We start from the raw sequence: 27,463 nt of genomic DNA, 5'->3' as shown, positions 1-27,463 counted from the left end.
AATATCCTTGTGCAGACACAAGTTTGCAGCTCATTTGACTAAATACATAGGAGCATGATTGCTGGATCACATGCTAATAAACTGCCAAACTGTCTTCCCAAGTGGCTGTACCATTCTGCAGTCCCAACAGCAATGGAGAGTTCCTGCTGCTTCACATTCTTGTATTTGGTGGTGTTGGTGTTTTAGAATCTGGCCATTCTAATAAGTGAGTAGTGGTGTCTCATTGTTTTAATTTGCAATTCCCTAACGACATGAAGTTGAACATCTTGTCATATGCTTACTTGCCATCTGTATACACTGTATCTCATCTGGTGAGGTATCTGTTCAGGTCTTTTGGCTCGCTTTTTTTTTTTTTTTTTTTTTAAATAATTGTATAAATTGTTTTGAGAGAGAGAAAAATGGAGAGAGAGAGAGAAACATCAATCGGCTGCCTTCTGCATGTCCTCTACTGGGGATTGAGCCCGCAACCCAGGCACGTGCCCTGACTGGGAATCAAATCAGGACCTCTTAGTCCATGGGAAAACCCTCAATCCACTAAGCCTGGTTTTTAATCAGTTTTAAGAGTATAAATTGGGCCCTGGCAGGTTTGGCTCAGCAGTTAGAGCATCGGCCTGCGGTCCAGAGAGACCCGGGTTCGGTTCCCGCTATGGGCACGTACCTCGGTTGCAGTTTGTCCCCGGCCCTGGTTTGTGGTGCGGGTGGCAACCACTCGATGTGTCCCTTTCACATCGATGTTTCTCTCTCTCTCTCTCTCTTCCTCTCTCCCCCACTCTATCTGAACAAAAAATGAAAAATGTCCTCAGGTGAGGATAAAAAAAAAACAGAGTATAAATTGGATAACAGTCCTTTATCAGATGAGTGTTTTGCAAATATTTTCTCTCAGTCTGTAGCCTGTTTTCTCATTCTCTTGATTTTTACAGCATTTTTTAAAAATGTAAAATGTCCGGCTGGTGTGGCTCAGTGGATTGAGTGTCATCCCATGGACTGAGAGGTCCTGGTTCAATCTCCTATCAAGGCACATGCCCAGGTTGCAGGCTCGATCCCCAGTAGAGGGCATGCAGGAGGTAACTGATTGACATTTCTCTCTCTCTCTCTCTCCCTTCCTCTCTCTCTAAAATTTCAATAAAACATGTTTAAAAAAATTAAAATAATGTAAAAAGCCAGTCCTGGCCAGGTTGCTCAGTTGGCTGGAGCAATGATTGTCCCATTCACCAAAAGGTTGCAGGTTCGATTCCCAGTCAGGGCACACACCTAGATCGCAAATTCGATCCTTGATCGGGGCACGTGTGGAAGCAACCAATCGATGTTTCTCTCTCACATCAGTATTTCAAAATCTCTAACTCCCTTCCTCTCTCTAAAATCAATGAAAAAATATATATCCTTGGGTGAGGATTAAAAAATAAATAAAAACCATTTAGTTCATGGGTCATATAAAAACAGACCATGGATCATAACTGACTCATGGACAATAGATTAATAGCCCCTAGAATAGTCATATCACTGGAATCTGATGAGAGCATAAAAACCATGTGCAAATTGCAAATTTAGCTACTTATCAGGTTACAAAAAAACAAACAAACAACAATACAGCTGTCCCTCTACTATGATGTGTAAGTAATCCTCATTTTAAAGTTAAAGCCAGTGAACTGTCTTACCATAAGATATTAAAGTAGGGGGCAAAGGTAAAACCAAAACCCAGGAACACTAATACCCCCAAAAAGATGTCCCAAGAAAATCCCACTTCATGATCCCCACAAAATCAAAATTAAAATAACATAACCACCGGGGAACTATAACTGACACGACAAAAAAGGTTCAGGATAGGGTAATCAACTTCATCAATTAATTCATGGAAGAACTGCTCCCAAGCATTGTGACTATCGAAATTAGGACACAGGAAAATTCACGGGTAGGCCCTAGCACAGATGGGTGACCATGTGTACCAAGCCAAGCCTAAAATATCCATCCAGTATGGCAATCCATTTGGGAGCATTGATTATGAACTCTTTACAAGGGTGATCAAAATTTCCTTGTGATTAAAGGAGTAACCACTTAAATGTGTATCTCAATGCCTTGGGAATGATGAAAGGAAAAGGTAAATATTCCAAAGGTTCTACAAAACCAAGAACCTTTATAGGTGGGTAGAATTTGATCAGAAATATGACTGTGAAGGTCTTCAAAATCCCAACTCCTCCCAGTATAATGTCACTATAGGCTGGCTGGCCAACAGGGATTTTTGCTCCAACCACAGATGAACAGGACAGCACTTTGGCTAGGTGGTTCCCATGGTGGATGGTGTCAGAACTCACTTCAAATAATGAGCAGCTGACTCCCCTCCAAGGGAAATACCTTCTTGGTGCTGCTTTCAAAGCTAAGTCTAGCCATGGCTGGTTTAGCTCAGCGGTTAGAGCGTTGGCCCTCAGACCAATGAATCACGGGTTCGATTCTGGCCAAGGGCATGTACCTCGGCTGCAATTCATCCCCGACCCTGACGGGAGGCAACCTGTCGATGTCCCTCTCGAGTCGCTGTTTCTCTCTCTCTCTCTCTCCATCCCTCCCATTCTATCTGAAGATAAATAGAAAAATATCCTCCAGTGAGGATTAAAAAAAATAAAGAAAAAGCCAAGTTTAGTCTTTCTTTACCAGGGATCGAACACATGAGGCTTTAAAAATTGATCAGGCCCTGGCTGGGCGGTTCAGTTAGTTGGAGCATCATCCCATACACCAAAAGTTTGCGAATTCATTTCCTGGTCAGGGCACATACCTAGGTTGCAGGTTCAATTCCTGGTTGGGTGCCTACTAGAGGCATCCCATTGATGTTTCTCTCTCACATCAATGTTTTGTTTTCCTCTCTCTCTCCCTTCCTCTCTCTAAAAATCAGTAAGCATATCCTTGGGTGAGGGTTAAAAGAAAAAAAAAAATCAGAATAGTAAATCCTCATAAGCAGAGCATCTATCACAGGGGGAGGAGAAGGAACGGGACACAAATTGAAAATAAAAGAAACAGCCCGGCCGGGTGTGGCTCAGTGCTTGAGCATTGACCCATGAACCAAGAGGTCACCAGTTCGATTCCTGGTCAGGGCACATGCCCAGGTTGTGTGCCAAATCCCCAGAGAGGGGCGTGCAAGAGGCAGCCAATCAATATTCTCTCTCATCGATGTTTCTATCTCTCTCTCCCTTCCTATCTCTCTAAAAATCAATAAAGAAACAAAATTAGAAAAGAAACATGGAGAAGAGGAAAAAAAATTCTTCTATTTCAATTCTCTGGGTTCTCTACCAGTACACTCCAATGCCCCCACAGCATTCTTTTAAAAGACTAGCAGGAATAGTAAAAAACATAATAGTCTATTCAGAAACAAATGTTTTCAACTAATTTCAATCACCTCAGTTTCTAACTTTTCTGAGTTTCCAGTTCTACCTTTTCCATTGCTACAACTGAAACAGTCTCCTAGAATGATCTGGAAAAGAGATTCAGACAAGTCCCTAATTCTTCCCATATCCACAAGTGATCCAATCTACATGCTACAAAGTAAGAAATGACCTAAAGGAATAGCCTTATGCCTGACTGTGAGACCACTTATTAGGCAAAGCAGTCATCACTAACGAGACAAATCTTTTTCTAAAGTCACCCACTGCAAAAGACCACTAATATATTACACACTTAAAGATGCCTTCTTAAAGTAGGTTCAATTCAAACCTTAATTTCAAAATAGATCCATCCAAAAAAAAAATCACCTTCAAGTGATTGACTTTAATGTTGACTACCAGCAGTGGCTCTCAACCTTTCTTCTGCTTCCGTAAAGACTGCATGCATGCCATGCTCCAATCAGTGACATTTAGTATACAATGGTACTCTATAGTAGAGTATTATCGATGCCACTTTACAGGTGAGGACACTGAAGCTTCAGGAGTGTGCATGCATGTGCACTAGAGAGAGGAAGACTGACTGATCTAATGGTGATCGCCCAACATCGCTCAGGAGTCAACTGCAAAGTTAGGTCTCAAACTTAGGTCTCTGATCTCCTCCTAGTTCACTAATCACTGAAAACAATCTCCACTAAAAATTGGTTGGGTTTAACAATTTTCTACTATTTTTCCAAATGAAAATTCAACCCATTCCAAGTTTCTATCCTAGTTATAGAATACAATCAGCTCTCTCTATAGATGTTTTCCAAGAGCAGTCCTACTTACGTAAAATTAAATTAATACAACTTTCCTTTCCCTGAAAATCCACAGAGAAGCTTTATTCCAACAAATTTAGGATTGACCCTTGCCATCACTAATCTAATTCAAAGTCTGTTTTGAGAACTACTTTTAGTTAAAAATAAATGAACCAATGCCAAATGAGTACTAGATTTAAAGGGGTGATCATTTTGTAAGGTATATAAATGTCTAATCACTATGTTGCACACCTAAAACTAATATTTCATGTCAACTATAAATTGAAAATTAAATTTAAATTAAAAAAATTAAAGATGAACGCTAAACAGTTCATATAGTTTTATGACAAAAAGACAAATTTTAGTGACCAACTGCGGACTTCAGGTCAAGACGGCAGGTAGGTAAACGTGGTATCGCGTCCTCCCACAACCACATCAAAGTTACAACTAAACTACAGAACAACCATCATTCAAAACCACCTGAAATCAAGCTGAATGGAAGTCCTACAATTATAAAACTAAAGAAGCAGCTACATCGAGACTGGTAGGAGGAGCAGAGGCGCGGACGGGCTGGCCCCACACCATCGTGTGGCAGATAAAAATCAGGAGGACACCTTGGCTGAGAAGGTCCTCTCTGAGGACTGAGGGGTCCCCGTCCCACACCAGGCGCCCAACTCAGGGTTCCAGTGCCAGGAAGAGAAGTCCCCATAACCTCGGGCTGTAAAACCAGAGAAAACTGAGGCTCAGGGAGGCTGAGGCGGCTGGAGCCCCAGGCAGCTCCTTAAAGGGCCTGCATACAGACTTATCGGACTCTCTCCCTCTAAGCTTGGAGGGGAGGCAGCTCGAGGGGCACCAGAGACATACCGGGAAGAATGGAGCTGTCAGGCATTGGAGCAAGGGCTGGAGAGGCAGCTTTCTCCTGGACAGACGTGCTATCAGACGCCTTTGTTCCCTTGGTGAGCCCTTCCCTGGGGCGGCACACAGCCGCCATATCTGGGACTTCCAGCAACCTGGCTCACAGTTTGCCCCACCCTGGTGATTCCCTGAGGTCCTGCTCCACCCAATTTTCAGGCCCACCCAAGCTGTTGCCAGTTGCTTTACCACAGCATTGGCCTGTCTTGGATCCTGCTTCAGGTTTTCCTAAATTCTTTCAAACAAGCAGCATCTGGTCTCAGCTAGCCCCATACCTCTCATTAAGTAACACATAGAAACAAACACAGGGAGGCAGCCAAAATGAGGAGACAAAGTAACAGGTTCCAAATGAAAGAACAGAACAAAACTCCAGGAAAAGAACTAAGCGAAATGGAGATAAGCAATCTAACAGATGCAGAGTTCAAAACACTGCTTATAAGGATGCTCAATGAACTTAGTGAGAAACTCAATGAACTTAGTGAGAGCCTCAAGAGCATAAAAAAGGACCAGTCAGAAATGAAGGATGCACAGTCAGAAATGAAGGAGGCACTAACTGAAAAAAAGAATAATTTACACGGATTCAATAGTAGAGTAGGTAAAGCCAAGAAGCAAACCATCGATTGGAATATAAGGAAGCAAAAAACACCCAATCAGAACAGCAAAAAGAAAAAAGAATCCAAAAAAATGAGGAGAGTGTAAGGAGCCTCTGGGGCAACTTCAAGCCAACATTTGCATCTTGGGGGTACCAGAAGGAGAAGAGAGAGAACAAGAAATTGAAAACCTATTTGAAACAATAATGGCAGAAAACTTCCCTAACTTGGTGAAGGAAACAGACATACAAGTCCAGGAAGCACAGAGAGTCCCAAACAAGATGAACCCCAAGAGGCCCACACCAAGACACATCATCATCAAAATGCAAAAGGTTCAAGACAAAGAGAGAGCCCTGGCCAGTTTGGCTCAGCAGTTGGAGTGTCGGCCTGAGGACCAGAGAGTCCTGGGTTCAGTTCCCGCTAGGGTCACATAAAAAAGGCCCTGGCCAGTTTGGCTCAGCGGTTAGAGCGTCGGCCTGCGGTCCGGAGAGACCCGGGTTCGGTTCCCGCTAAGAGCGCGTACCTCGGTTGCAGTTTGTCCCCGGCCCTGGTTGGTCGTGCGGGTGGCAGCCACTCGATGTGTCCCTTCACATCGATGTTTACTCGATGTGTCCCTTCACATCGATGTTTCTCTCTCTCTCTCCCTCCCACTCTATCTGTACAAAAAATGGAAAAATATCCTCGGGTGAGGATAAAAAAAAAAAAGACAGAGAGAATCTTAAAAGCAGCAAGTTACCTACAAGGGAGTTCCCATAAGACTGTCAGCTGATTTCTCAAAAGAAACTTTGCAGACCAGAAGAGAGTGGCAAGAAATATTCAGAGTGATGAAAAGCAAGAACCTACAACCAAAATTACTCTATCCTGCAAAGCTGTCATTTAGAATCGATGGCCATATAAAGAGTTTCCCAGACAAGAAAAAGTTAAAGGAGTTCATCACCACCAAACCGTTATTATATGAAATGTTGAAGGGTCTTTTTGAAGAAAACGATAAAATATATGAACAAATTGGCAATGAATACATATCTATTGACAATGGAATCTACAAACAAAATGAACAGGCAGAACAGAAACATTCTCATAGATAACAGAGAACATTTTGTTGGTTGCCAGATGGGAGGGGGTTTGAGGGGATGGGTGAAAAAGGTGAAGGGATTAAGAACAAATTGGTTGCTAGACTGACAAACCTCAAAGAGAAGGGGGTTGAGGGGTGGGAAGAAATAAACCAGAGAACTTATATGCATAACCAATGCACACAGACAACAGTGTAGGGAAAGGCAGGAGAGAGGTGGGAGTGGGGAGGAGGGGGTCAATAGGAGAAAAATGAGGAACATCTGTGATACATTCAACAATAAAGATAAATTTAAATAAATTTTAGTGACCAACTATTTTTAGTCAGAGGACAAATTCAGGCCTTCTGGAGCACTGTCTATTGCAATTTTAGGAATCTAACATATCTGAGATTAAACTTAAAAAGAAAAAAAAGAGAGTTCCCTACAGAATTTTAAATCTTTCCTTTCTGATCTATTAAATTAGAACAACAAACCTCCCCATCTGTGCTCTTCAGAGTCTCTGATTTTCAGAAATATTTGAGACTGCCTCTAGTTCAGCAACACAGCAGTTCTCATTCCCTTCTTAAGCCCATCCATCTTAAAAACCATGGTATAATAAGCTGTTCACATCCTTAGGAGTCAATTTCTTTTAAATAAAGATTAGAGAGAATTATTTTAAATCTTCCTGATGTCAAATTTATCACAGAATTTAGAGGTGTCTTCATAAAACCAATCAACACAATTTTATAAACTGCTTTCTTCTATTCCTCAAAAGACCAAAACCATTTTTCTATTCAATTTCCTAACATTATACCCAAATATTCCTGTATTTTAAGGGCAGGACACTTCCAAGTACAAAGATACTGACTATTGCCCTTGAGAAGAAAAGATTCCAATTTAGTGCCCTGGCCGGTTGGCTCAGCAGTTAGAGTGTCAGCCCGTGGACCAATGAGTTGCGGGTTCAATTCCAGTCAAGGGCATGTACCTCGGTTGCGGTTTGTCTTCGGCCCTGATTGGGGTCAGGCGGGAGGCAACCAGTTGATGTGTCCCTCTCACATTGATGTTTCTTTCTCTCTCTCCCCCAGTCTATCTGAACAAAAATAGAAAAATATCCTCAGGTGAGGATTTTTTTAAAAAAAGAAAAAGAATCCAATTCGGTTGTTGCTTTTTTTCATGTATTTAAAATAATCTAAGAGGTATACTAGTTACCACAACAGTTTGGGGCCTTTATTCAAATAACATTCTGCTGTTATAAAACTCAGGTTTCGACTGCAAGTTATTTTATTGTGTGTGTGTGTGTATGATGTATGTATATATGTATATATATATTTAATTTTTTAAATTTATTTATTGATTTTGGAGAGAGAAGGGGTGGGGGGAGGGAGTGGGAAAGAAGAGAGGAAGGGAAGAGAGAGAGAGAGATTGCTTCCTGTATATGTATATTGCTTCTATGTATATTGCTTCTTGTATATGCTCTAACCAGGTATCCAACTCGAAACCTTGGCATATTGGGGCGATGCTCTAACCAACTGAGCTACCTGGCCAAGGCCTACAATTGCAAGTTATTTTAAAAAGAAAAAGAATCCGTCTGGCTGGTGTAGCGCAGTGGTTAAGCATAGGCCCATGCACCAAGAGGTTGCCAGTTTGATTCCTGGTCAGGACACATTCCCAGGTTGTGGACCTGATCCCCAGTGTGGGGCATGCAGGAGGCGGCCAGTTGATGTTCTCTCTCATCAATGTTTCTATCTCTCTCTCCCTCTCCCTTCCTCTCTCTCTCCCTCTCCCTTCCTCTCTCTCTCTAAAAATCAATTAAAAAAATATTTAAAAATAATAATAAAATAAATAAATAAAAGGACCTAAATCTTAATTCCATCTACTTTCATGCTAACAGACTTAGGTAACAGCACTTTCCTTTAATCTTGGATTTGACTACAGAGCACATTACAGTTTTTGTATCAAAGTACCCAACAAAATCCTAGAGGAAAAAACTGACCTTAAAAAGTAGGCTGCCTCCCCAACAAAGTCTCAAGGGCCTCAGTTCCACCTTTCAAGAATAAATTACATGAATAAGAATTTGGGATGTCAACAAGAAAATTATCTCTTTTCTTAAATACATGTTCAATTCTTTAATATTCTATCAAATCTCTTCCTGATATAAAGAAAGAGAAATAGGTAAAGAGACATTTCAAGATCCTCTTTGGACCAAACAGGACCAAACCTTCCTACTATCTCTAGATAATCTAAAGAGAAGACAGTTGTGTCTTCAGGAGAACATTCCAGACATTCTCCGCAGTGGAATTCTTCTGATCCCATAGTTCAAATCAGAAGAAATCTTTCTAATAGTTTCAGAGATGGAACATAAATGTTTGACAGAAAGTCAGTTGCTCTAGGACAAAGAAAGTCACATAACAGAGAACAGGGTTTTTGTTTGGTGTATTTTAATCCCAGCCAGAAGGAACTACAACCTTGCCTAATCTGGCTTCAATAACCCAGGCAGGTGGTATGGCAAGACTTTTCTAAGCATGGACATTAAAAAATCCGTTGATGAATCAGCTGTTCATAACCATTTAAGAAAGTAACCAACTGAAGAAACATTCACATCAAACAACTTCAAAATGGTGCTCGCTTCGGCAGCACATATACTAAAATTGGAACAATACAGAGAAGATTAGCATGGCCCCTGCACAAGAATGACACGCAAATTCGTGAAGCGTTCCATATTTTTACAGAGAGAAAAATAAAAAATAATAAAAAATAAAAAAACTTCAAAATGAGCAAGCCCAGTCTGTGTATTTCTCAACCAGGTTTTAGACCACCGATTCTCAACCTGTGGGTCGCGACCCCTTTGGGGGGGGGGGTCAAATGACTCTTTCACAGGGGTCGCCTAAGACCACTGAAAAACACATTATTTCCGAAGGCGATTCATAACAGTAGCAAAATTACAGCTATAAAGTAGCAACAAAAATAATTTTATGGTTGGGGGTCAACACAACATGAGGAACTATATTAAAGGGTCACGGCATTAGGAAAGTTGAGAACCACTGTTTTGTTTTGTTTTTTATCTTCACCCAAAGACATTTTTCCATTTTTTGTTCAGATAGAATGGGAGGAAGAGAGAAAGAGAAAGAGAGAGAGACATCAATGTGAAAGGGACACATTGAGTGGCTGCCTCCTGCATGACCCAACCAGGGTTGGGTACAAACTGAAACCGCAGTACATGCCCTTAGCGGGAACCGAACCCGGATCTCTGTGGACCGCAGGCTGATACTCTCACCACTGAGCCAAACCAGCCAAGGCGAGAACCACTGTTTTATTTATTTATTTATTTTTATTATTATTTTTTTTAATCCTCACCCGAGGACACTTTTCCATTTTTTGTTCAGGTAGAGTGGGAGGGAGAGAGAGGAACAGAGAGAGAGAGAGAAACATCGACGTGAAAGGAACACATCGAGTGGCTGCCACCCGCACAACCGACCAGGGCCGAAGACAAACTGCAACCGAGGTACGCGCCCTTAGCGGGAACCGAACCCGGGTCTCTCAGGACCGCAGGCCGACGCTCTAACTGCTGAGCCAAACCGGCCAGGGCGAGAACCACTGTTTTAGACAAACAAACTTAATAGCAAGAATTCAAGGGTAATTACAACAAATGGAAAAAAGTAAAAAGTGAATGGGTAGTTTTTTGTTAAAACTGGATTCCAAATTCAACAGCAATTTCCCCCTGATGAGCACTTAATAACTACTGACTCAAATAACCCTATGGTGGCCCATTAGTACCAGTTAGACATTATATCCTTAATTAGGTATCAAACTTGAAAGGAAGATTTCATGTATCTTTGTCCATTTTACCCAATGAGCTCTTTTTTTTTTCTTTTATCCTCACCCGAGGACATTTTTCGATATTTTGTTCAGATAGAGTGGGAGGGAGAGAGAGAGAGAGAGAAACATCGATGTGAAAGGAACACATCGAGTGGTCGCCACCCACATAACCCAACCAGGGCCAGGGACAAACTGCAATCGAGTTACGTGCCCTTAGAGGGAACCGAACCCGGGTCTCTCTAGACCGCAGGCCAACACTCTAACCGCTGAGCCAAACCGGCCCGGGCCCCAATGAGCTCTTAAGCTCAGACAGCACCATATATTTTTATAGTTCTCTCCGATTATTTTACAGCACAGGGTAGGTGCTCGATAGTGACTTGTTGAACTGAACGAAAGTAAACTTAAGAGTATAGTAAGTAGCACTATCTAAAAGAACAAGCAAATATGAATAGGAAAAAAAAGCAGCAAAGGATTGCCCTGGCTGGTTTGGCTCAGCAGTTAGAGCGTTGGCCTGAGGACCAATGAGTCGCGGGATTGATTCGGGTCAAGGACATGTACCACAGTTTCAGTTCGTCCCCGGCCCTGGTCGGGTCATGCAAGAGGCAGCCACTCATTGTCTCTCTCTCACATTGATGTTTCTTTTCCTCTCTCTCTCCCTCCCTCCCACTCTATCTGCTCATAAATGGAAAAATATCCTCAGATAAGGATTTAAAAAAGCAGCAAAGGATAGATCAATGTGCTAGAAACAGAAAAGATAGAAGAATGGGTATCTAGAGAAACATGAAGCTATGCACATAGGTCATTGTTCTAAAATTTGTTAACTTGCTGAATTCATTCATTCATGAATTCACCTATCATCCAATAAATATTTACTGAGTACCCACCAGATACCACAGCATTGTTCTATAATAGTGGTTCTCAGCAGGGGTGACTTTGTCCCCCAGGAGACATTTAGCAATGTCTAAAGACATTTTTTATTGCCACGCTACTGGCATCTAGTAGACAGAAAACAAGGATGCTGCTAAACATTCCATAACACATAGGACAGCCCCTCACAACAAAGAATTATCCAGACTAAAATGTCAATAATGCTGAGGTTAATGAACCCTGTTCTAGAAGCTGAACAAGTCAAATTTCTACAATCTTGGGCTTACATTCTAGTGGAAGAGAGAAACAAGAAACAAACATCTCAGTATCTCAGTACTAATAAATGGAATGGAAAAAAAGTCAACCAAAAAATCACAAAGGGAGCCCTCGCCAGTAATTCAGTGGTTAGAGCATCAGCCTGCACACTGACAGGTTGCGGGTTTGATTCCTGACCCCAGTCGGTGCTCATGCAGGAGGCCACCAATCGATGTGTCTCTCTCACACTGATGTTTCTCTCTCTCTCTTTCTGTCTCTCCCCCTCCCTTCCCCTCTCTCTACAAATCAATGGAAAAAATATCCTCAGGTGAGGATTAAAAATAATAATAGTAATAATAAAGAATCACAAAGGGAGAGTGTAGATGTAGGCTGAAGTGTAATGTTCTTTTAGACAGAACTGCAAGGAGAAGAGGCCAGGGGCGAGGGCCTGGCTCATCAAAGTGTCTCCATGAGCAGAGCAAGCCCTATGACCATTTGGGAGAAGAGCGTTCCAAAAAGAATTAACAAACAGCAAATGAAAAGCCACCAAGATGGGAATAAGCTTGATGTGTTAAGAGAATTAGTAAGAAGGCCAGGGCAGCTAGAATACAGTAAAAAGAGTGGCAGCAAATGAAATCTGAAGCCTTATAGGTCATCCCCCAAATCCAAAAGTGGTATCCTTCTCCATTTAATATGCCTATAATACCAAAGTCTAACTGAACCAATAGCTTCACACCTAAGGAAACCTCAAATTCAATCAGTTATTTCATTAGCCAGCACAGCTAGGGACCTATATACTAACTGGAAATTTTCCAGAGTTAAAAGTCACCTGATGGTAATCTGCCTGCCTATCCACCTGCCCTTCAACTTTGCTCCGAAAATGTAGTACAGCATGGGGTGGTAGGAGCTCATTTCCACAGTGGCACAATAGCATGCAGCTCCTAAGCCAAAGAACCCAAACATGGGAGAAGAGCCAGAAGCTACCTAAGAATATTCACATGCCATTCCAGGAGACTAACGAACAGCAGGAGCCCAACAGGTTCCTATAATTACATGGGAACTGATGTCAACATAGAATTATGAACACACCTCCATGTGCTCTAGGGCAGAATATAGTAGAGGTCTCCACTAAGGCATTTTTGGTTTAAAATATAAGGAAACAGACTAGAATAACTTTCAAGTTATACAAAGTCTACCACTCTCCCACCCCCAAAGGCTTTGTATAGTGTGAAAATGATCCACAGCACTTTCTTCTCAAAGAAGAAGGTGCTAACTTCCCCTTGAAATTCAATTCAGTCAAAACTCTGGTGAAACAGATTTCTAGCATGATGGAATTAATTAGAATTTCAAGGTTACTCCATGAAGAGAAAAAAATCATTTTTCCAACTGTAGACATTTTTCAATCACAGACAATTCAACTATGAAGCAAATCTATTAATTAGAATTTCAAGGTTACTCCATGAAGAGAAAAAAATCATTTTTCCAACTGTAGACATTTTTCAATCACAGACAATTCAACTATGAAGCAAATCTGATTGATCCAACAAGTAATAAAAAATCACATACCCACTGTGAATATTTAAACTGAAAATCCTAGGACTTCAACAACTAGGCCTGAATGGTTTATTCTTTAAATCAATTATTTTTCACAGTTAGAAGCAGCACATAACCCTGGAAAAGGAAGGAGGCAGAAGAACAATATATAACTACATGATGAAATCCTTTCAAATATCATTTCTCTAATAAAAACATAAGTATACATCCTAATAATGCAGCTTTTCTCCATTATATGATTCTTTCCTCTTGTCCCAGGTTACTTTTTAAAAGCCCTAAAAAAAGAAAGTCAGGAATGTACTTATTCACATACTACTTGATGTGGTCAATATGTAGGTACCACAGGTTATTCCCAGATACAGGGTAACCCAGGAGTCAAGTCGTCTCATCTAAAATGATAGCAAATCAATGAGAAGTCACCTTTTGTGTTCAATTAAATTACCACAGCTGCAAAGAATGGCTTCATAAAAAGATAACTAATACAAGAACTGTAAATTAAATGTCTGAAAATCATCCTAAACAGACTAACATGGAATGACCTCACCAAATATCCCCAGTTCCTACAATACCCCAAAGCCAAGAGAATATCCTGTTATCCTGAAAGCACTCAAGTATTGGGAAGGTGGGGGAACATGTACAGAAAATAGTCAACTGCTAATAGTCAATAGCTAATAATTGCCACAAGACTTCCAAGAACTGAGAACTAGGGTACTACACTTGGCTTCTACAACATTACTAAGACAGGTGCTATTTGGCTCCTGACCCTCAAGCAAGTCACAGCTGCAAACATCTCATTTCCAGATGCTTTACAGGTTGGCAGTAAAAGATACAGCCATTTTTTTTTTTTTATCCTCACCCGAGGACATTTTTCCATTTTTTTGTTCATACAGAGCAGGAGGGAGAGAGAGGAAGAGAGAGAGAGAGAAACATCGATGTGAAAGGGACACATCGAGTGGCTACCACCCGCACGACCAACCAGGGCCGGGGACAAACTGCAACCGAGGTACATGCCCTTAGCGGGAACTGAACCCAGGTCTCTCTGGACCGCAGGCCGACGCTCTAACCGCTGAGCCAAACCGGCCAGGGCAGCCATTTTTTTTTTAGACTTGGGGATCTAGAAATACACAAAAGAGAACATGCCCTTTCAGACCATCAAAGTTAAAAACAAACTTCAAATCACAGTGCTTTAACATCTCCCAAAACGATGCTGCATATAGCCAAGGCAGATCATTAGTACATCTGTTTTCTTTCTTTTTTAAAATAAATGTGGAGTTTTTTTGGTTTTTTTGCTAATCCTCACCCAAGGATATTTTTTCTACTGATTTTTAGAGAGAGTGAAAGAGAGGGAGGGTGAGGGAGGGGGACAAAGGGAGAAAGAGAGAAATCTATTGATTGCCTCCCACAAGAGGTTAAACCTACAACCCAGGTATGTGCCCTTGACCGGGAATAAAACCACAGACCCTTCGGTGTGAGGGTCAACACTCTAACCACTGAACCACACCAGCCAGGGAAGTAAATCTGTTTTCAAAGCCTGAGTTAATTTCTCATTTTACAAAAAAATTCAAGATTCCCTGGCCAGTGTGGCTCAGTTGGTTGGGCATTGTCCTGTGCACCAAAAGGTTGCTAGTTTGATCTCAGGCGTGCAGGAGGCAGCCAGCCGATTGATGTTCTGCTCTCAGATCGATGTTTCTCTCTCCCTTTCCCTTTCTCTCTAATAATCAATTTTTAAAATTCTTAAAGTGTCAGAAAAAAAAATTCCTAGGTTTGGACAATGAAATAATGCAGAAAGTAGCTCAATGTTTATAACTAATATTTCCTCCCCACCCACACGTCTCAGAAACCAGTAGGTTTACAAATCTTGGCTAAAAAACGGAGTCACACAAGGCCAAAGTTATTACCATCAGCCAGCATTTAACTAGAGAAGAGAGGAAGTAATCAGATGAAGAACACACATTCTAACTTAGAAATCCAGACCAAAGCTAGACAGTCTAAAACATAGTCTGAATACAAAAGCAAAATTAGGGGAAACCTAAGGAGTTTGCCTTGAACGTTTAAGATAGCAATAAATGGTTTAAAAGATCCTTCTAAAAAAGAGTTTCCAAACTTGCCTGAAGTCAAGACACATCCTAGGGCATTTGTTAAAAAACAAACATTAAAAGATCTCTGGGCCCTAATCCTTGACCTTCGAAAATCATAAATTTTCCAGAAGAAAGATCTGGGAATCTGTTTATTCAATTCTTGGTGTTAGGGAAGTCTAGAAAACACTAAAGGAGTATTAGTAATCAACTACACAGACACTATCTGAATAGATGTCAGCAAGAAAAATCTGATGAGTATGTTGGTTAAACATGAATGTGCTACATGCATTTTATCATAAAACACCATTAAAATTACCCAAAGGGATATTTTTCTTAAAGGCATACACTTAAAAAAAAAAAGAAAGAAAGAAAATAGGAAACAACAGAAAGAGATATGTTAAGAAAAATTTGGAAGCTGGAAAGCAGGTGCACTAGTGGTAAATAACTTTACAGAAAGAAAAATGCTAAACACTTGCAGTGGAAAGATGCAGAGTCCTAGTAGAGAGTCTCAGAAAAGGCTCAGAAATTGGAGGCACCTTGTACCTCTGGACAAAGGAGAATAACAATAGCTAAAACAGGAAGATTACCTGATAATCTGTACAAGAAATAAATTCCTCCATCCCCTTTTCCATTCCCTATACTGTCAAGCAGAAGATTGGAGAAGCTGAATCAGAGGACCTCTGAACCCAGGTACTGGTCACAGCTAAGGGCAGGAGTGCCAAGTTGAAAATAGGGGGTCAAATAAAAGTCTAACTTTTACTCTCATCTCTCTTCTCTGACTTGGCTCCAAAAAACACCTGCTGCTGGGTTGGGCTTATACTCTCTGGGCAAGAGACTGGCAGATCCTTTCTGAGGAAACTGACCAGCCACCAATTCGCCCTTTAGTGGAGCCCACCATCTGATGAGCCAGGACTTATTAGTGCCTCATTCTTTTTTTTTTTTTTTTTAATTTTTATTTATTTATTTATTTACCCTCACCCAGGGACATCTTTCTATTTTTTGTTCAGATAGAGTGGGAGGGAGAGAGAGGAAGAGGGAGAGAGAGAAACATCGACGTGAAAGGGACAAATTGAGTGGTTGCCACCCACATGACCCAGCCAGGGCCGGGGAAAAACTGCAACCGAGGTACGTGCCCTTAGCAGGAACCAAACCTAGGTGTCTCAGGACTGCAGGCTGACGCTCTAACTGCTGAGCCAAACTGGCCAGGGCTCATTCTTTTTTTTTTAATCCTCATCCAAGAATATTTTTTCCATTAATTTTGAGAGAGAGAGAGTAGAAAGAGAAGGGGGGGGAGAGACATTGATGTGAGAGAGAAACATTGATTGGTTGCCTCCCACACACAGCCTGACCAGGCCGGGGATCAGGCACGTGCCCCTGACTAGGAATTGAACCCTTGGCCCTTCAGTCCGAGGTCCAACACTTTAATCACTGAGCAACACCAGCCAGTGCAAGTACCTCGTTCTTAAAAATGAACAGATAGACAAGAATCATCAGACATTTGAAGAAAACCTCTGACATGAAAGTAGAAATCAAAGTAAACAAACAAAATTCCTGACAACATGCAAAAATATTTATATATAAAATTCTGAGCCCAGCCAGTGTGGCTCAGTGGATTGAGTGTCATCCCAAGGACTCAGAGGTCCAGGTTCATTTCCTGGTCAAGACACATGCCTGAGTTTCGGGCTCATTCCCCACTGGGGGGGGGGGGGAGGGGGAGGTGCAGGAGGCAGCCGATTAATGTTTCTCTCTCTCATCAATGTTTTTCTCTTTCTCCCTTCCTCTCTAAAAAAAGCAACAAAAACATATTTTAAAAAATATCCTGAGCTTTTTGGCTTTTGGCTCAGAGGAGGCTTAGATGCAACTTTCTTAGGTTCATCCCACACAAGCTGCCTCTACCATGCCACTGAAGTTTACTGGTGGGGAAGTTGGTGCCATGTCTGCTCTGGCCCCTAAGATCAGCACCCTGAGCATGTCTCCAAAAAACATTGGTGATTACACTGTCAAAGCAACCAGTGATTGGAAGGATCTAAGGAAATCAGTGAAACTGACTATTCAGAACAGACAGACCCAGATTGAGGCAGTGCCTTCTGCCTCTGCCCCTGCCCTGATCATCAAAGCCCTCAAAGAACTGTCACCAGTCAGAAAGAAGCAAAATAACATTAAGCAGTGGAAATATCACTTTAAAAAATAAAAATAAAAACCGTTTTTACTGATATTAGAGAAAAAGGAAGGGGAAGAGAGAGAAATAGAAACATCGATTAGCTGCCTCCTGCATGCCCCCTGCCGGGGATAGAACCTGCAACCCAAGCATGTGCCCTGACAGGGAATCAATCCAGTGACCTCTTGGTGCATGGGTGGATGGTCAACCACTGAGCCACACTGGCCGGATGGAAATATCACTTTTGATGAGATTGTCAACATTGCACAACAGATGTGGTACCAGTATTTAGCTAGAGAATCCCTAGAACCACTGAAGAGATCCTGGGGACTGCCTAGTCTGTGGGTTGCAATGTTGATGGCCGCTAACCTCATGACATCATAGATGGTATCAATAGTGGTACAGTGGAATGCCCAGCTAATTAAGATCTACAGAGAAGCTCTGGCCATTGTGGTTCAGTTGGTTGAGCATCATTGGGTGCATGGAAAAGTCACCAGTTCCAATTCCCAGTCAGGACACATACCCAAGTTTCGGGTTCAATCCCAGTCAGGGTGCTTCCAGGATGCAACCAACCGATGTTTCTCTCACATTGTTTTTCTCTCACACTGATGTTTTTTCTCTCTCTAAAAATCAATAAAAATATATTTTAAAAAGAGAGCTACAAAGGAAAATATTTCAGTTAAAGATCATTTGAGCCCTGGTCGGTTTGGCTCAGCAGTTGGAGCATCAGCCTGCGGACCAGAGAGTCCCAGGTTCAGTTCCCGCTAAGGGCACATACCTTGGTTGCGGTTCATCTCTGGCCCGCATTGGGGTCGTGTGGGTGGCAACCAGTCGATGTGTCTCTCTCACGTTGATGTTTCTCTCTCTTCCTTCCTCTCTCCCTCCAGCTCTATCTGAAGATAAATGCAAAAAAAAGCCCTTGGGTGAGGATAAGAAAAAAAAGATCATTGACAAATTAAAGTAAATAAAACTCTAAGATTTAAAAGAGCTCTTAGAAATGTATAAAACTGATACTAGAAGTAAAAAATACAACAGAAATGATGAAAGAAAAAAACTAAGGAAATCTGACCACTGAATGAGTAAAAAAAAGAAATTTGCAAGGAAAAAATATTAGAGGACCAGTTTAAAAGTTTTACCACCTGGATAACAGGGGTTCCCAGAAAGAGAGAAGACATAAATAATTATGAAAAAGGGAACACATTATCAAAAATATAATACAAGAAAACTTCACAGGACACAGGACAGAAATAAGCTTTAGACTAAAAAGGCCCACTAAATGCCAAACATGAATTTTAAAATATCCACACCAAGGCACAACATCATTGTATTTCAGAATACTAGAGGTAAAGACAAGATCCTAAAACCTTTCAGAGAAAAAAAACAGATCCCATACAAAGAATCCACAAACAGAATAGCATCAAACTTCACAACACCATTTTTGAAAGTTATAAGCAAGGCTTAAAATTTCCAAAGAGATATGATCTCCAACATTAAATTATATCTAATCAAACTACCAACTGTCAGGAAGGTAGAAAAAAAGGTAAGTTAGGAATGCAAGACCTCAAAAAAGGCACCCCCCCTCCAATGGACCCTTTTTCATAAACCCTCTGGAAGAGGCGCTACTAATGTGTTTGAATGTATTGGAAAGAGATTTATACTTTTGTCTGAGTTTAGGGATCAACTAGTAATTAATACTCAGTAACTCAAGCAAAAGAAGAATGAAGGGAGGAGAAAAGGAAAGAAAGAAAAGAATGGCAATTATTACATTTAGGGAAAAATACATAAGGAAATATAATCATAGTACACATAATCATTATATTGGATGCTAATTTTTTTCTCTTTTGGTAACATTCACTACTACTCCCCTCTGTACTCATGAAGTAGCAGGTGAGAAGAGGTTGGAGGCCTGGGAACTACATTCCCAGAATGCTGTCAATGGGGTTGTGATTTAAACTCTGAGAATACAAGACACTCACTTAAGATCTGGGAGATAGCCCAGCCAGTGCAGATCAGCAGTTGAGCATCAACCTATGTATCAAGAGGTCGCTGGTTTGATTCTGGTCAGGGCACATGCCAAGGCTGTGGGCTAGATCCCCAGCAGGGGCTATATAGGAAGCAGCCAATCGATATTGATGTTTCTCTCTCTCTCACCCTCTCCCTTCCTCTCAATCTAAAAAAAAAAAAAGATCTGGAAGACAGGAGAAAGGTAGATGCCACTATTGCTCTTCCAGTAGCAATGAGCAGGTATGTGGTTTCCAGTAGATGAGAGACATGTGGTTTGCAAGTTTCCAATATTCCGCAAATTTCCGGTTCTGGTGTTTAAGGCATTCAAGATTATTAATAGCAGCACTTTCTTACAGATCCCTGTAAAATGGTTTTCTCTCACCTATGCTCCCATAGCCTTCCAATGGTTTTGTAAGCATCTAATATTCTATTTGAAATATCAAGAATGGTTTCTCTTTCTGAATGAATTCTGATTACAATATAAAAACACAAAACACTGATTTAGTCAAGATTATGATATATCTGTATTAGGAAGTTAGCAGGAAGGGTTGAGGGTGGGTAGAAGTATAAGAATGCAAAATCATCTTTCATAGTAGACACTCAATAGATAATACCTAAGAATAAAAAAAAAAATCAAGAAATAAGAGTATAATACTATGTAGAAACATGAAGTTAATACACATCAGGAAATAAAAAACAGTAAAAGGATGAAAAGTAACTAAGGACAGCCTGGCCAGTGTGGCTCAATGGTTGAGCATCAACCCATGCAACGAAGAGGTTGCCAGTTCAATTCCCGGTCATGGCACATGCCCAAGTTGTGGGCCCAGTCCCCAGTGGGGGACATGCAGGAGGCAGCCAATCAATGTTCTTTCTAATGAATATTTCTATCTCTCTCTCCTTCCTTCCTCTCGCTCTAAAATCAATAAAGTAAAAAAAAAAAAAAAAGTAACAGGACAAACGAGGAGAAATGCAACAGCTATTTCTTTTTTAATAATAAGACTTATGGTACTATTTGACTCTTTAAACTATGTGTTCTTACTATTTTGATAAAAAAACAAAAGCAGCCCAGCCAGTGCAGCTCAGTGGACTGAGCACTGTCCTATGGACTGAGAGGCCCCAGTTCAATTTCCAGTTCCCAGCCAGGGCACATGCCCTGTTTGCACCCCAGTTACAGGCTCTATCCCCAGTAGGGGGCATGCAGGAGGTGGCCAATTGATGTTCTCGCTCATTGATATTTCTCTCTCTCAAAAAATCAATAAGTACATATATATTTTTTTTAAATTACCAAAACTGCCCTGGCCGATTTGGCTCAGCGGTTGGAGCTTCGGCCTGCGGACCAGAGAGTCCCAGGTTCGGTTCCCACTAGGGACACGTACCCCCCCAAAAAAATTACCAAAACCCTCAAAATTCTAACACTATATAAGGAAAACCAAGATTCAGATTGATCAAAAAATTTTAAAATAAGGTCAATCTAAATAAATAAATAAATAAAAATAAGGTCAATCAATACTACTCTGTTACTGATATAAAGACAGTACAAAATCCCCCCAAAAGAAAATAATCAAAAGGCTACTATGCTTGAACCTGTGTCTTGACTTCGGTGCTAATGGAAACAGGCCGCCTAATGTGACCTGAATCTCTGCCACAGCATGGGTGTAACCAATGTTCACCACTCCAGAGCTTACTCTACACCATAGGTCAAATACGTGAGGAATTTCCAGGTCACTTTAAAAACACGACCAAAATTGCCCTGGCCAGTTTGGCTCAGCGGTTAGAGCATCGGCCTGCAGTCCAGAGAGACCTGGGTTTGGTTCCCGCTAAGGGCATGGACTTCAGTCGCAGTTTGTCCCGGGCCCCTGGTTGGTCGTGCAGGTGGCAGCCACTCGATGTGTCCCTTTCACATCGATGTCTCTCTCTCTCTCTCTCTCTTCCTCTCTCTCCCTCCCACTCTATCTGAACAAAAAATGTAAAAATGTCCTCGGGTAAGGATTAAAAAAAAAATGACCAAAATTAATTGTAAAGGTAAGCACAAAAATAGAGGGGTAAATCTTAAAATCAGTTACCTTAGATCCTTTTTAGGACTTGTTTTCAATTTAATTCACTAACTGAAAAACAAAAACAACCAGTATCTGTTAATAAAACATCTTTAGAAGTTTTAAAAAATTATTAATTAGATTAAAAAGGTGATTACAAGATGAGCCGAAACCTAGTCATTGATAACCATTCTTTTCACTCTAGGCTGGCCAGATCTCATATTACTAGCCCTCAACTTCCATGTGCCATCCTTCATTAGCACAACCCAAATATAAAAGTAGAGCCAGCTGGTGTGGCTCAGTGGATTGAGTGTCATTCCATGGACTGAGAGGTCCCAGTTCAATTCCCAGTCAAGGCACATGCTGAGGTTTCAAGCTTGATCCCCACTGAGGGTTGTGCAGGAGGCGGTCAATTGATGTTTCTCTCTCACATCGATGTTTCTCTCTCTCTCTAAAAAAAAAAAATCAATAAAAACATATTTTAAAAGAAATAAATTTCTTAAAAAGAATAATAAAAGTAGAGAAGCACATACTGAGAACAGTGAGAAGGAAAACCTAGTGATGACAATCTCAAGTATAATAAGGCTTGAAGGGCCCTGGCCGGTTTGATTCAGTGGTTAGAGCATCGACCTGCGGTCCAGAGAGACCCGGGTTCAGTTCCCGCTATGAACACGTACCTTGGTTGCAGTTTGTCCCCAGCCCTGGTTGGGTTGTGTGGATGGCAGCCACTTGATGTGTCCCTTTCATGTCGATGTTTCTCTCTCTCTCTCTCTCTCTCTCTCCCTCCCTCCCTCTTTCTCCCTCCTCTATCTGAACAAAAACTGGAAAAATGTCCTCGGGTGAGGATAAAAAAAAAAAAGGCTTGAAGGAAAATAAACAGATACTCAATGAAATGTTGATCCAGACTTCACATGGAGAGAAGTGTTATGCCTCATTTCAAAGATAATATATTAAGTCCCAACTCACCACAGATAATTTAATAACAACGCGGTGACTTTCACTGTCGAGCAGTGTCTTCTCTCTCACTCTAAGACCCTTAAGCCATCAGATACACAGATGTTACTTGCTGAAATGCTAGAAAAATGTGCACATTTTCATTCCTTGATCACTAGTGATGGGTAGCTAAACCAAGAGTGTACTGTAAGTTATGAAAATAGTGCAAGCTGATCCAATTACACAATAAAGGCACTAAATCAAACTGGCCCATCTGGGCTTTGAGGAAGAGTACTGTAATTTCTGAAAAAAGTCAATATACTTGCAGAAAAAATGCTTTCATGCTTTTTTATAATGGCCCTTGGGCTACTGATTCATTTGTATGTCCAACAAAAATCATGTGTCACATTAAGACATATGGTTTAGGTGAAGGATATGACAGACTATTATATTCGCCAGTTCATAATAAGAACATCTGTGCACTCTCTCTAGCCCCATAAGGCTTACAAAAAATAGTCAATATTCCCTAGAAGTAGGTTTTCTTTTCTTTTTTTTTTCCTCACCCGAGGACATTTTTCAATATTTTGTTCAGACAGAGTGGGAGGGAGAGAGAGAAAGAGAAACATCGACATGTTTTCTGTTTCCTAAGTAGGAGGTCTGGCAAACTGACACTCCATCATCCCCATTATCTAAAAACTGCCCCCCAGGCCCTGGCCTAGCAGCTCAGTTGATTAGGGCACCATCCCCATATGCCGAGGCTGCAGATTTGATCCCCCATCAGGGCACATACAAGAATCAACCAATGGGAGAAACATCTGTAACAAAAATTAATTAATAAAAAAGAAAAAGAAAAAGAATCAACCAATGAATGCATAAGTAAGTGGAACAACAAATTAATGTCTCTCTCTCTCCAACTTCCTCTCTCTCTCTAAAAATCAATTAAAAAAAAAAAAAATTGGCCTTAGCCAGTTTGGCTCAGCAGTTGGAGCATCGGCCCGTGGACCAGGGATTCTCAGGTTTGATTCCAGTCAAGGGCAAGTGCCTCTGTTGCACTGGTCAGGGTCGTGTGGGAGGCAAGCAGTAAATATGTCTCTCTTGCATCGATGTTTCTCTCTCTCTCCCTCTCCCTCCCTCCCACTCTATCTGAGAATGGAAAAATATCCTCAGGTGAGAATTTTAAAAATAATTTTTTTTTTTTTATCCTCACCGGAGGACATTTTTTGTTCAGGTAGAGTGGGAGGGAGAGAGAGGAAGAGAGAGAGAGAGAGAGAGAAACACTGATGTGAAAGGGACACATCGAGCGGCCACCACCCGCACGACCGACCAGGGCTGGGGACAAACTGCAACCAAGGTACATGCCCTTAGCGGGAACCGAACCCGGGTCTCTCGGGACCGCAGGCCGACGCTCCAACCGCTGAGCCAAACCGGCCAGGGCTAAAAATAATTTTTTTTAATAAAATGAATTGTTCCCCAATAATCACTAATATCTATACCAAGTTCTAAGATCCTAAAACCTTTAAGACCTAATCCAGTCACACAGATTTAATTTGACCTAAAAGAAATCAAGACTAAAATAGGCTTTATCCAGGGAAGTTTTTATAGAGAACATGTTCCACTGTATAAGCATCAGATTTCTTTAAGATGTTGATGGTTAAGCATTAACACCAGTAAACTAATATCTGTGGAAAGGACAGAAAAAAATCCCTGCCATAAAGGTTGAGCTCAAAATTCACTATGCTATTTACTCATTTTTGGAGAGCTCATACTCAGAAGCCTTGCCTCCTACCTCTCTGCTTTTCACACTGGAACTTTCTTCAGTTCTTCAAAATAGCCATGTTCTTTCCCGCCTCAGGACCTTCACCTATGCCATTTCCTCTACCTAGAACAGTCTTTTGTCCTCCCCACATCCTTTAAGTTTCAGCCTTAAAAGTCATTCCTCACAAACCTTCCCTAACTACCCTCTTTCCCAATCTACCTGGGTTAGGTTTCCAATTAGCTGTCTCTAAAGCATTTAAGCAAAAGTAATTATTTGTTTACTGGATCTTCCCTGCTAGACCATAACCATGTGAGTGCAGGGACTGATTCAGTTTTGCTCACTGCTTTAGCTCCAGCATATAGCCCAGAGCTTGCTTGGCACACAGCAGCAAAAAATTCTTGTCAAATTAGTAAATAACAGGGCCTCCCAAAAAATCAGCTTCAGCAACTCTACTTACACAGGGTGGGTAAAAGTAGGTTTCTAGTTGTGAGTATGAAAAACATTGAGTTTATTCCTGTATTATTATTTTTAAAATTGATTTTTAGAAAGAGGGAGAGGGAGAAAGAGAGAGGAACATCGATGTGAGAGTGAAACATTGACTGCTGCCTCCTACAAGCCCCCTACCAGGGATTGAGTCTGAACCTGGGCATGTGCCCTAAATAGGAATCACATCAGCAACATTTTGGTGCATGGGATAATGCCCAACCAATTGAGCCATACTGGCCAGGGCTATTCTTGTGTTATATTTATTAATTATTGTATTATTTTCCATATGGAAAACTGTAAACCTACTTTTACCCATCCTTATAATTTACCCTACAGATACAGTCACACATGCAAAGGGCCAAATATATATGATTATTCCCTGGAGTAATTGGTTGGAGCATCATCCCATGCACTGAAGGGTCATAGGTTTGATTTCCAGGCAGGGCACACTCAGGTTGCAGGTTTGACTCCCAGACAGGAGGCAACCAATTAATGTTTCTCACATTGATATGCATGTGTCTCTCTCTCTCCCCTCCCCTCTCTAGAATCAATAAAAATAAATAAGTAAATAAATAAAATGTCTACTAGTATAGGGCCACTGCCATACTGCTTATACGGAATGATTGCCAAAATAAGTTAAAAAGAAAAAGTAGAGCGTACTAATAGTGTGTCACGCTTGTTTTCTTATTTTTTTGTTTGTTTGTTTTGTTTTATCCTCACCTGAGGACATTTTTCCAGTTTTCTGTTCAGATAGAGGGTGAGAGAGAGAGAGAGAGATCAATGTGAAAAGGACACGTCAAGTGGCTGCCTCCCACACGACCCAACCAGGGCCGGGACAAACTACAACTGAGGTACATGCCCTTAGCGGGAACCAACCCGGGTTTCTCTGGACTGCAGGCCGACGCTCTAACCGCTGAGCCAAACCGGCCAGGGCTGCGAAGGATCTTAAGAAACTGGTAATATTAGTTGCCTCTGGGAAGATGAACTGAATTATGAGTAGACAGTAGACTAAGGGCAGAAGGTAGAATATTCATTGTATATCCTTTTTTACCCTTCAAATTTTGTTAATGTATTATCTATTTAAAAAGTAAAATTTGGTCCTGGCTGGTCTGGCTCAGCGGTTAGAGCGTCGGCCTGCAGTCCAGAGAGACCAGGGTTCGGTTCCCACTAAGGGCACGTACCTCGGTTGCAGTTTGTCTCCAGCCCTGGTTGGGTTGTGTGGGAGGCAGCCACTCAACGTGTCCCTTTCACGTCAATGTTTCTCTCTCTCTCTCCCTCCCACTCTATCTGAACAACAACAACAACAACAAAATGAAAAAATGTCCTCGAGTGAGGATAAAAGTAAATAAATAAAAATGTTTAGAAATAAATAAATAAATAAATAAATAAATAAATAAAAAGTAAAATTTGCCCTGGCCGGTTTGGCTCAGTGGTTAGAGCATCAGCCTGCAGACCAGAGAGTCCCGGGTTCAGTTCCCACTAGGAGCACGTACCTTGGTTGTAATCTGTCCCTGGCCCCGGTTGGGGTCATGTGGGTGGCAACCACTCAATGTGTCTCTCTCACATCAATGTTTTTCTCTCTCCCTCCTAGTCTATCTGAAGATAAATGCAAAAATGTCCTCAGATGAGGATAAAAATAATAATAAAATAAAATAAAAAGTAAAATTTGCTAAAGACAGTCCTGTCCTTATTTCTAAGACAAGTGATGGAAAGTGTCTAAATACTTCATACCTGGATCTTTGATGACAAACATCCTGCTTACTAGCTGAGCACTGGGAGGGCAGAAGTGAAAAGAAGGAAAACTCACTTATCTGAAAATTTCAGACAGCTTACCCCATACTAGATTATATCACTTTAAAAGAAAAGTCCATTTTTTTGCAACCAAATGTCCCAAGCTGTCACAGTCAGAAGGGATTATTGGGAGAAAAAAAAGAGAGAGATTATTGGATTCAGCATTTCTATAAGCATAGAAAGTAGATTGATGAATTTGTAATAAAGAAATATCATAGCCCTGGCCGGTTTGGCTCAGCAGTTAGAGCACTGGCCTGCAGTCCAGAGAAACCCGGGTTGGTTCTCGCTAAGGGCATGTATTTTGGTTGCAGTTTGGCCCTGGCCCTGGTTGGGTTGTGCGGGTGGCAGCCACCTAATGTGTCCCTTTCACGTCAATGTTTCTCTCCCCCCCACCCCCCCCACCGCCTTCTGAACAAAAAAATGGAAAAATGTCCTCGGGTGAGGATAATACAAATAAAAATAAAAATAAATATCATAAACCCTGATTAAAAATAAATTATTTTTACTGAGGGGACCTCAAAATCTAAATGGAGCTTAATTTAAATCCACAAGGTTTAAGAAACTAAAAATTTTTTGAAAATCAATTATAAGAATGGGGAGGAAAGCTAGACACATTCCTTAAAATACAGATTTGCCAAACTTCAAGGTACTCTTCAGGAAAAAAGATCTGAAACTTGTTTTAACACAACTCTAATAGTTATATTTCTTTTCACAATCAAAGCCCTGGACCAGAGTTAAAACCTCTGGATCTGGCCCCAGCTGGGTGGCTCAGCTGGTTGAAGCATAGTGCCATACACCAAAAGGCTGAGGGTTTGATTCCCAGTCAGGGCACAAACCTAGGCTGTGGGTTCAGTCTCTGGTTGGGGCACATTTGGGAGGCAACCAATCAATGTTCCTCTCTCATGCTGATTGATGTCTGTCTGTCTCTCTCTCCCTCTCTCTCCTTCTCCCCCTCCCTCCCCCTTCCTCTCTCTAAAAGTCAATATACATATCCTTGGGTGAAGATTAAAAAACAAAAAACC

The 27,463-nt window shown here is 41.2% G+C and overlaps 1 protein-coding gene and 1 non-coding gene across 2 annotated transcripts in view; one reads left to right on the top strand and one right to left on the bottom strand.

The window, feature by feature from the left end:
- WIPF2 (WAS/WASL interacting protein family member 2) overlaps positions 1–21,547 on the bottom strand; it is a 47,626-nt gene extending 26,079 nt beyond the window's left edge. The window contains exons 1-2 of the mRNA XM_036268396.1: positions 21,506–21,547; positions 13,215–13,319 (exon numbers count right to left, since the gene is read on the bottom strand). The gene's annotated coding sequence lies outside the window, so the exon portion shown is untranslated. The remainder of the gene's footprint in view (positions 1–13,214; positions 13,320–21,505) is intronic.
- On the top strand, positions 9,329–9,435 carry LOC118635196. Its single transcript, XR_004960520.1, has one exon. It is a non-coding gene; the product is annotated as a U6 spliceosomal RNA (small nuclear RNA).
- Positions 21,548–27,463: the final 5,916 nt, after the last annotated feature.

This window comes from Molossus molossus, unplaced genomic scaffold (genome assembly GCF_014108415.1).
Source record: "Molossus molossus isolate mMolMol1 unplaced genomic scaffold, mMolMol1.p scaffold_m16_p_19, whole genome shotgun sequence".
In the NCBI taxonomy this organism is placed as follows: Eukaryota; Metazoa; Chordata; class Mammalia; order Chiroptera; family Molossidae; genus Molossus; species Molossus molossus.
The sequence above is the reverse complement of the archived record's forward strand: the minus strand, read 5'-3'. Positions and strand labels throughout refer to the sequence as shown.